At 48.1% G+C, this 8254-nt stretch overlaps 1 pseudogene; it reads right to left on the bottom strand.

The window, feature by feature from the left end:
* Window positions 1–2362: 2362 nt before the first annotated feature.
* On the bottom strand, window positions 2363–3754 carry LOC125512270 (annotated as a pseudogene).
* Window positions 3755–8254: the final 4500 nt, after the last annotated feature.

Raw genomic sequence — 8254 nt, 5'->3', positions numbered from 1 at the left:
CAGGTTGCTGGGATTGTTGGGCCAGCCCAGGGAGCGCGGCGCATGAATGCCAAGTGGAACAGAGAGCAACTAACTGATGAGCGCTCGTTCGAGAGCCTCCCCAAGGGTCACTTTGGGTGGGTTGAGGGCGCGCCTCTTGGGGTGCTCTCAGCCACAGCCACCTATCGCGCTCTAGGCGTTTCCTCTAGATTTTTTTTAATTATTTTTCCGCACACATTTTCGTCTTTTTAGATGGTTTCTTTTGGTTTATTTCGGCCTTTTGATTTTGTAACAGTCATTCATAATTTTTTGACAATAACGAAATTTTTAAAAAAAATGCACAAAAAACGCTTTTTCTTTTGCTTAAGCAAGAGGCACAGTCATGCCTTTCGAAACAGAAAAGAAGTGTCTTTTTTACTTCTGCGAGAGGCACGGCCGTGCCTCTCGGAAATGGGGAAAAAATTCTCTTGTTTTTTTCCTTTTGCGAGAGACATGGTTTGGCTTTCGCGAGAGGCACGATTTTGCTTCCGCGAGAGGCCCGGCCGTGCCTCTCGAAAACGAAAAAAACACGCTTTTTTTTCATGAGAAACACGGTTTTGTTTTCGCGAGAGGCACGGCCGTGCGTCTCGGAAATGAAAGAAAAAACGTGTTCAACGTGGTGCCTGTGTTGAATCAAAGGCACATGGCCCAGCCCACTTTGCTCGCGAGCTGTTTCATTTTTTTATTTAGTTTTTTTTGTCGGGCTTTCAACTAAAAAACAGTTGTTGTTTTTAGGAGCTCGATATTTACAAACTATTAAAAAAAATCTAAAATTTATTTCAGAAAATTGTTTGGTATGTGTTTATAAAAAGGTTCAGTGTATGTCAACAAATGTTGACTATATACTAAATATGTTAGCGTGTACTAAATCAATATTCATTTTATAACAAAAAAAGTTCAGCGTATATGCGAATTATGTTCAATGGATATAACAAACTTTTCATCGTATATTATAAAACAAATCTTCACCGTGTATTTAAAAAGTATTCACAAAATACTATAAATGTTTAGTGTATGTTAAAAATCTTCACCATATATTTTGAAAACAAAATCATCGTACATTACAAAACCTGTTGAAATATGTGAAAAAATATAAAACAAAAGAAATCCAATATCTGAAAGTCTAAAGATAAAAAGGACAAATGGAGAAATATTGTGAATTTCGAAAAAAAATATTAGTGCAGTACAAACAATTCGTTAGCATAGTTGAAAAAAATGTTGAAAGCACTTAAAAAAAGGTCCACATGTTTCAAAATTTTGTTTGTGAAAATTTGTTTATAGAATTTAAAACATGTTCATCATTAGAAAAAGTTTCAATGTGTATTTGGAGAATTGCTAGGCATGTAATTAACATATATTAAATGTGTATGGAAGAATCTTGTAGGTGTATATGAAAAATGTACAATGCATATGAAAAACAAGTAGACATTAAAATTAAGAAAAATGTTAATCATGTATTCGGAAAAAGTTAAATGTGTACAAAGAAATGTTTCAAATGTTGAAAAAACAATGTATAATCTGTATGACAACATATAGAGATAAAAAAGTATATTTTTAAAAAAGTTAATCATATATTTGAAAATGTTAAGGATATATATAAAAAATGTTCCTTGTGCATAAGAAAAATGTACAATGTGCATGAAAAAACAAGATATCAATACATATATTTTTCAAAAATGGTATAAATGTATTTGAAATATACATATCTATTTAAAAAGGAAAATGAAAATAAAACAAAGAGAATCCAAGAAAAAGAAAAAAAGAAAATGAAAGAAAATCCATAGAAAACCGCTCCTTAACATGCCCCTCACTGTGCCGGCCCACAAGCAGAGAGCGGGGTGAGCGCCACACGCAGAGATATGATGTCGTGCTATTGTTTACTTTTTAGTTCACAATGAACACAGTGCTCATATCATTTGAAACTTTTGATTCGCTTATTTTGTTGAACTGGAAAATACTATACAACTTGATCTTGGCGTCCTTTGGCTTGTGGCGCCATCATGCTTAATCATGTAGAAGTTCATTCAGAGCTGGTTAGCATTCTCTTTTTTCGAAAATGCAGTTGAAATCCTTGGTCTCTGCATTATTGCGATGCATACAATCATTTTTATTAATAATTAAGCAGAGTACAAATATATTTGATCACAATTAAACCAATAAGAAAAATACCTAAGACTAAGTAGGCCTCTTCCGTAACAACAACTTCTTGCCAGCTGGTATTCCGTTTAATCAACAAGAACATTGCAAGTTTTTTTATTCAGCCAAACCAATGGCATCGGGTGCAGTTTACAACAAGAGCAAGAAAATTAAGGTAAACGATTCATCAATTTGCGACATAGGAATGCTAGATCTTTGGGATTTCCGAGATTGTTTTGGGCAGCATGAGGCCGGTTCCTTCGAACTTGCTCTTGGTAATCTCATCAATCCTTCCCGCCATCTCTGGCGTGAGGTAGTTGGTCCAGTCTCCGACCACGCCGCGCCGGAAGAAGACCCCGTTGGGCATCGGCATCTCAATTATTTCGGTCGTACCCGACTGGTTCACCTCCTGGTTGACCATGCTCTTCATGGCACATGCCTCCGTGATCTTCCTGTCCACTCCGGCCTCCTGCTCCCCTGAAGGGGCGCCCGATGAACTCAGCAAGGCGCCTCAGCTGGCCGAGCGGGTTGGCATTGAGCTCCTCGTAAGTCAGGAAGAGCACCTGTCCCGGTCTCTCAATGTGCCACCGCCAGTAGCTCAGCACGTGCTCCCAGAACGGCCCATACAATGAGGCGCCGTTGCAGAACTAGTCGTGTGCCTCGTCGATGTCCCGTGGGGTGAACTTGCTCATAAAGTGCCAGAGAGACACAAAGCAGTCCTTGGGGTTCCGACACAAATACACCACCTGCATGCACGATGAATTGTTGCAAGCCCTTAATGTTATTGCGTGCTTAGATCCCTGAATTGTTTAGGGGTGTCACGCCAGTCCTCGAACTATGAAAGTCGGCATCCAAATCTTTGAAATGTAGTAAGCTTGTTATGCTATGCAAAATATAGGTCCAAGGAGGGTTGCACTGGTTTGGAACCAGATGACAGCTTATTAACATTTCCAGAACTTGAATGTCATTTTTTATGGCTCGAGGACTTACATGACATCCCTGAAATAATTGAAGGACTTATCACTCATAGAAAACGTACGTACCTTGCAGCCCGACGCCACAACGGAGGGTGGCAGAGACTCAGCCGGGATGTGCGAGGCGAAGAGCCGTGGCGCTGGAAGCGAGCTGAGGTCGGGGATCTGGTCCTTGGTGTAGACCTGGGCCTCGAGGAAAGGAACGAGCTGGTGGGAGTTGTGGGAGGCGAGCTGCCGGAGTATGGACGATGTGTCGTCGGTGCGGCGGGCCGCAGCATAGAGGAGGGCTTTGATCCAGGTAGTCCCACACTTGGGCATCGTAACAAGGAGCACGTCGGTGCCACGCGCCTCAAAGTGCTGCTCTGCGACCATGGAGCTCACCATGACCGGCATGATCATGTGCCAGCCGCCCGGGTGGCGGCAGTTATCCCGCAGGGCTCCGCTGGGAACGGTCTCGTAGGTGGACACCACTCTCCGTGCTTCCTCGTAGATTTTCTTAGCCTCGTCGGCTTCCGGCGTGGAGACGCCGGCGTCACGGGGGAAGACAGTAGCCATGCCCCGAGTCGCTAGGCTAGTCGTAATTCGTTGCGTGTAGGCGCGGTGCTGTAGTGTAATGCAGGGCCCGGTTGTGTATTGAGTAGCAATAGCTTTACTAGTTTTATACTGCTAGCTCGTACAGTAGTAAACTCGTACACTCTCTTAGTCTCCTCCACATTGCTCCTTTCTTGCGGATTGACGGAACGATCGCTTGGTGATCTCAGAAAATCGTTGACTTAGCTGTTTTGTGCACGAAGAAACCCTGTCGATCGATTCGGCCCCGTTGGCACAAGAGATGATCTGATTCTGCACTATCCTGTTGAATCATTGGGAGTTAATGTATGATGCTGTAATTGTACGATGTATTGCTCTTCGTGCATAAGCACGTATATATGATGTACAAAGATGGACCACGGACCTTAACTATACAAGGAAATAGGAGACGGACCCAATACACAATATGCACATAACACATATACTCAACACCCCCCACAGTCGAAGCGGCACCGCGGCTGACGCAAAGACTGGACCGGAACTCCTCAAATGACGCCATAAGCAAGCCCTTGGTCATGATATCGGCAAATTGTTGGAAAGTAGGGACGTGCAAAACATGAATATGTCCAAGGGCCACCTATTCCCGAACAAAATGAATATCCAACTCAATATGCTTGGTCCGTCGATTATGCACCGGGTTAGACGGAGAGGCACGGTCAACAGGGTAAGAGAGCTCCTAAAGCAGCTGGCGAAGCCACGAACACTCGGCGACGGCGTTGGCCACCGCACGATACTCAGCTCAGCACTGGAACGAGAGATCGTAGGCTGCCGCTTGGACGACCACGAGATGAGTGAGGGTCCAAGATAGACACAATAGTCCAAAGTGGAGCGACGAGTGTCAGGGCAGCCCGCCTAGTCTGCATTGGAGTAGGCGGTGAGGGCGGTGTCGGCGGAGGCGTGAAGCGTGACGCCAAGATCCATAGTGCCACAGATATAGCGGAGAATCTGCTTGACGGTAGCCCAGTGAACGTCTCGAGTAGCATGCATATGAAGACACACCTACTACACGGCATACTGGATCTCCGGTCGATTCAGAGTGAGGTACTGGAGAGCACCAACGATAGACCGATAGAAAGCAGCATCCGAAGCAGGAGAACCATCCGTGGTAGAAAGGTTGGCCTTCGTATCAACAGACGTAGCGGCGGGCTTGCAGTTAAGCATGCCGACGCGATCGAAGAGCTCGTGAGCGTACTTCCGCTGATGAAGGAAGAAGCCATCCGGACGGCGCACCACCTCGACACCGAGGAAGTAGTGCAAAGGACCCAAGTCCTTGATGGCGAACTCAGCGCAAAGACGAGCCGTGAGCTGACTGAGGAGACCAACCGTACATGTCGTCAAGATGATGTCATCGACATAGAGTAGCAAGTAGGCCGTATCAGAGCCCTGATGATAGACGAAGAGCGAGGCGTCCGAGTGGGTAGAGCGGAACCCAAGCTGGTGGAGAAACGCTGCGATATGCTGGTACCAAGCGCGCGGAGCCTGCTTGAGTCCGTACAAGGACCGCGAAAGCAGGCACACGTGGTCGGGAAGCGTCGGGTCAACAAACCCGGTGGGCTGCTGGCAGAAGACCTGCTCCTCGAGGTGACCATGGAGGAAGGCATCGGAGACATCCATCTGGTGCACCGGCCAAGCACGGGAGACCGCAAGGTGGAGAACCGTGCGTATCGTGCCAGGCTTGACAACCGGAGCGAAGGTGTCAGTGAAGTCGATGCCAGCACACTGTCGGAAGCCACGAACGACCCAACGCGCTTTGTAGCGATCAAGGGTACCACCAGGACGGAGCTTGTGTTTAAAGACCCACTTTCCGGTAATCACGTTGGCGTGCCGGGGACGGGAAATAAGCTGCCATGTCCGGTTGCGCAACAGGGCGTCAAATTCCTCTTGCATTGCAGCCATCCAGAGTGGGTCACGAAGAGCGGCTCGAACGGAGGACGACAACGGCGACGACTCAGAGGTGGATGCCGCATGGACGTAGTCATTCGAGGCGTAGCACGAGCTCAGGCAAAAACCCCCGTACGGGCGTGGGTGACCGGACCGGCCACAAGCGCCGAGGGGGCAGGGGGCGCCGGTGGCGTCGAGGGGGCTGCGGGGGCCACAGACGCCAACGTCAGGGGCACCGGGGGCGCCAGCGCCGTGGCTGTAGGAGGCGTCGCATGCGGGGGGCGTGCCTCGAAGCCAGGGCGGGCCAAGAGAGGCACACGAGCGCCCTGGGAGAGGCGTCGAGGGAACAGCCGGGGGTACCTGGTGAAACGGAAACACATGCTCATCAAAGTAAACGTGCCGGGAAGTGAACACACGGTGGGAGACGGGATCGTAGCACCGATATCCCTTGGAGATGGAGGGGTAGCCGATGAAGATGCTGTTGGGGAACGTTGCAGAAAACAAAAATTTTCCTACGGTTTCACCAAGATCCATCTAGGAGTTCATCTAGCAACGAGTGATTGGATTGCATCTACATACCTTTGTATATCACGCGCGGAAGCGTTCAAAGAACGGGGATGAGGTAGTGGTACTCGACGTGATTCGAATCACCGAAGATCCTAGCACCGAACGGACGGTACCTCCGTGTTCAACACACGTACGGTCAGCGTAACGTCTCCTTCTTCTTGATCCAGCAAGAGGGAAGGAGAGGTTGAGGAAGATGGCTCCAGCAGCAGCACGACGGCGTGGTGGTGATGAAGCTGCAGTACTCCGTCAGGGCTTCGCTAAGCGCTATGGAGGAGGAGGGGTGTTGGAGAGGGAGAAGGAGGCAACCAAAGGCGTGGGAGAAAAGCCCTCCTTCCCTCACTATATATAGGAGGGCCAAAGGGGAGGCGCCGGCCCTAGGAGATCCAATCTCCTAGGGTGGGGCGGCGGCCAAGGGGGTTTCCCTCCCCCCCAAGGCACCTAGGAGGTGCCTTCCCCTCCTAGGACTCTTTCCCCTTGTAACCCTAGGCGCATGGGCCTCTTGGGGCTGGTGCCCTTGGCCCATGTAGGCCAAGGCGCACCCCCTACAGCCCATGTGGCCCCCGGGGACAGGTGGCCCCACCCGGTGGACCCCCGGGACCCTTCCGGTGGTCCCGGTACAATACCGATGACCCCGAAACTTGTCCCGATGCCCGAAACAGGACTTTCCATATATAAATCTTTACCTCCGGACCATTCTGGAACTCCTCGTGACGTCCGGGATCTCATCCGGGACTCCGAACAACATTCGGGTTACTGCATATACATATCCCTACAACCCTAGCGTCACCGAACCTTAAGTGTGTAGACCCTACGGGTTCGGGAGATATGTAGACATGACCGAGACGACTCTCCGGTCAATAACCAACAGCGGGATCTGGATACCCATGTTGGCTCCCACATACTCCACGATGATCTCATCGGATGAACCACGATGTCGAGGATTCAAACAACCCCGTATACAATTCCCTTTGTCAATCGATATATTACTTGCCCGAGATTCGATCGTCGGTATCCCAATACCTCGTTCAATCTCGTTACCGGCAAGTCACTTTACTCGTGCCGTAATGCATGATCCCGTGACCAGACACTTGGTCACTTTGAGCTCATTATGATGATGCATTACCGAGTGGGCCCAGTGATACCTCTCCGTCATACGGAGTGACAAATCCCAGTCTCGATCCGTGTCAACCCAACAGATACTTTCGGAGATACCCGTAGTCTACCTTTATAGTCACCCAGTTACGTTGTGATGTTTGGTACACCCAAAGCACTCCTACGGTATCCGGGAGTTACACGATCTCATGGTCTAAGGAAAGGATACTTGACATTGGAAAAACTCTAGCAAACGAACTAACCGATCTTTATGCTATGTTTAGGATTGGGTCTTGTCCATCACATCATTCTCCTAATGATGTGATCTCGTTATCAATGACATCCAATGTCCATAGTCAGGAAACCATGACTATCTGTTGATCAACGAGCTAGTCAACTAGAGGCTTACTAGGGACATGTTGGTGTCTGTTATTCACACATGTATTACGATTTCCGGATAACACAATTATAGCATGAATAAAGACAATTATCATGAACAAGGAAATATAATAATAATGCTTTTATTATTGCCTCTAGGGCATATTTCCAACAGTCTCCCACTTGCACTAGAGTCAATAATCTAGTTACATTGTGATGAATCGAACACCCATGGAATTCTGGTGTTGATCATGTTTTGCTCTAGGGAGAGGTTTAGTCAACGGATCCGCTACATTCAGGTCCGTATGTACTTTACAAATCTCTATGTCTCCATCTTGAACATTTTCATGAATGGAGTTGAAGCGACGCTTGATGTGCCTTGTCTTCTTGTGAAACCTGGGCTCCTTGGCAAGAGCAATAGCTCCAGTGTTGTCACAGAAGAGCTTGATCGGCCCCGACGCATTGGGTATGACTCCTAGGTCGGTGATGAACTCCTTCACCCAAATTGCTTCATGCGCTGCCTCCGAGGCTGCCATGTACTCTGCTTCACATGTAGATCCCGCCACGACGCTCTGCTTGCAACTGCACCAGCTTACTGCCCCACCATTCAAAATATA

The sequence above is a fragment of the Triticum urartu genome, chromosome 6 (genome assembly GCF_003073215.2).
Source record: "Triticum urartu cultivar G1812 chromosome 6, Tu2.1, whole genome shotgun sequence".
NCBI classification, from domain to species: Eukaryota; Viridiplantae; Streptophyta; class Magnoliopsida; order Poales; family Poaceae; genus Triticum; species Triticum urartu.
The sequence above is the reverse complement of the archived record's forward strand: the minus strand, read 5'-3'. Positions and strand labels throughout refer to the sequence as shown.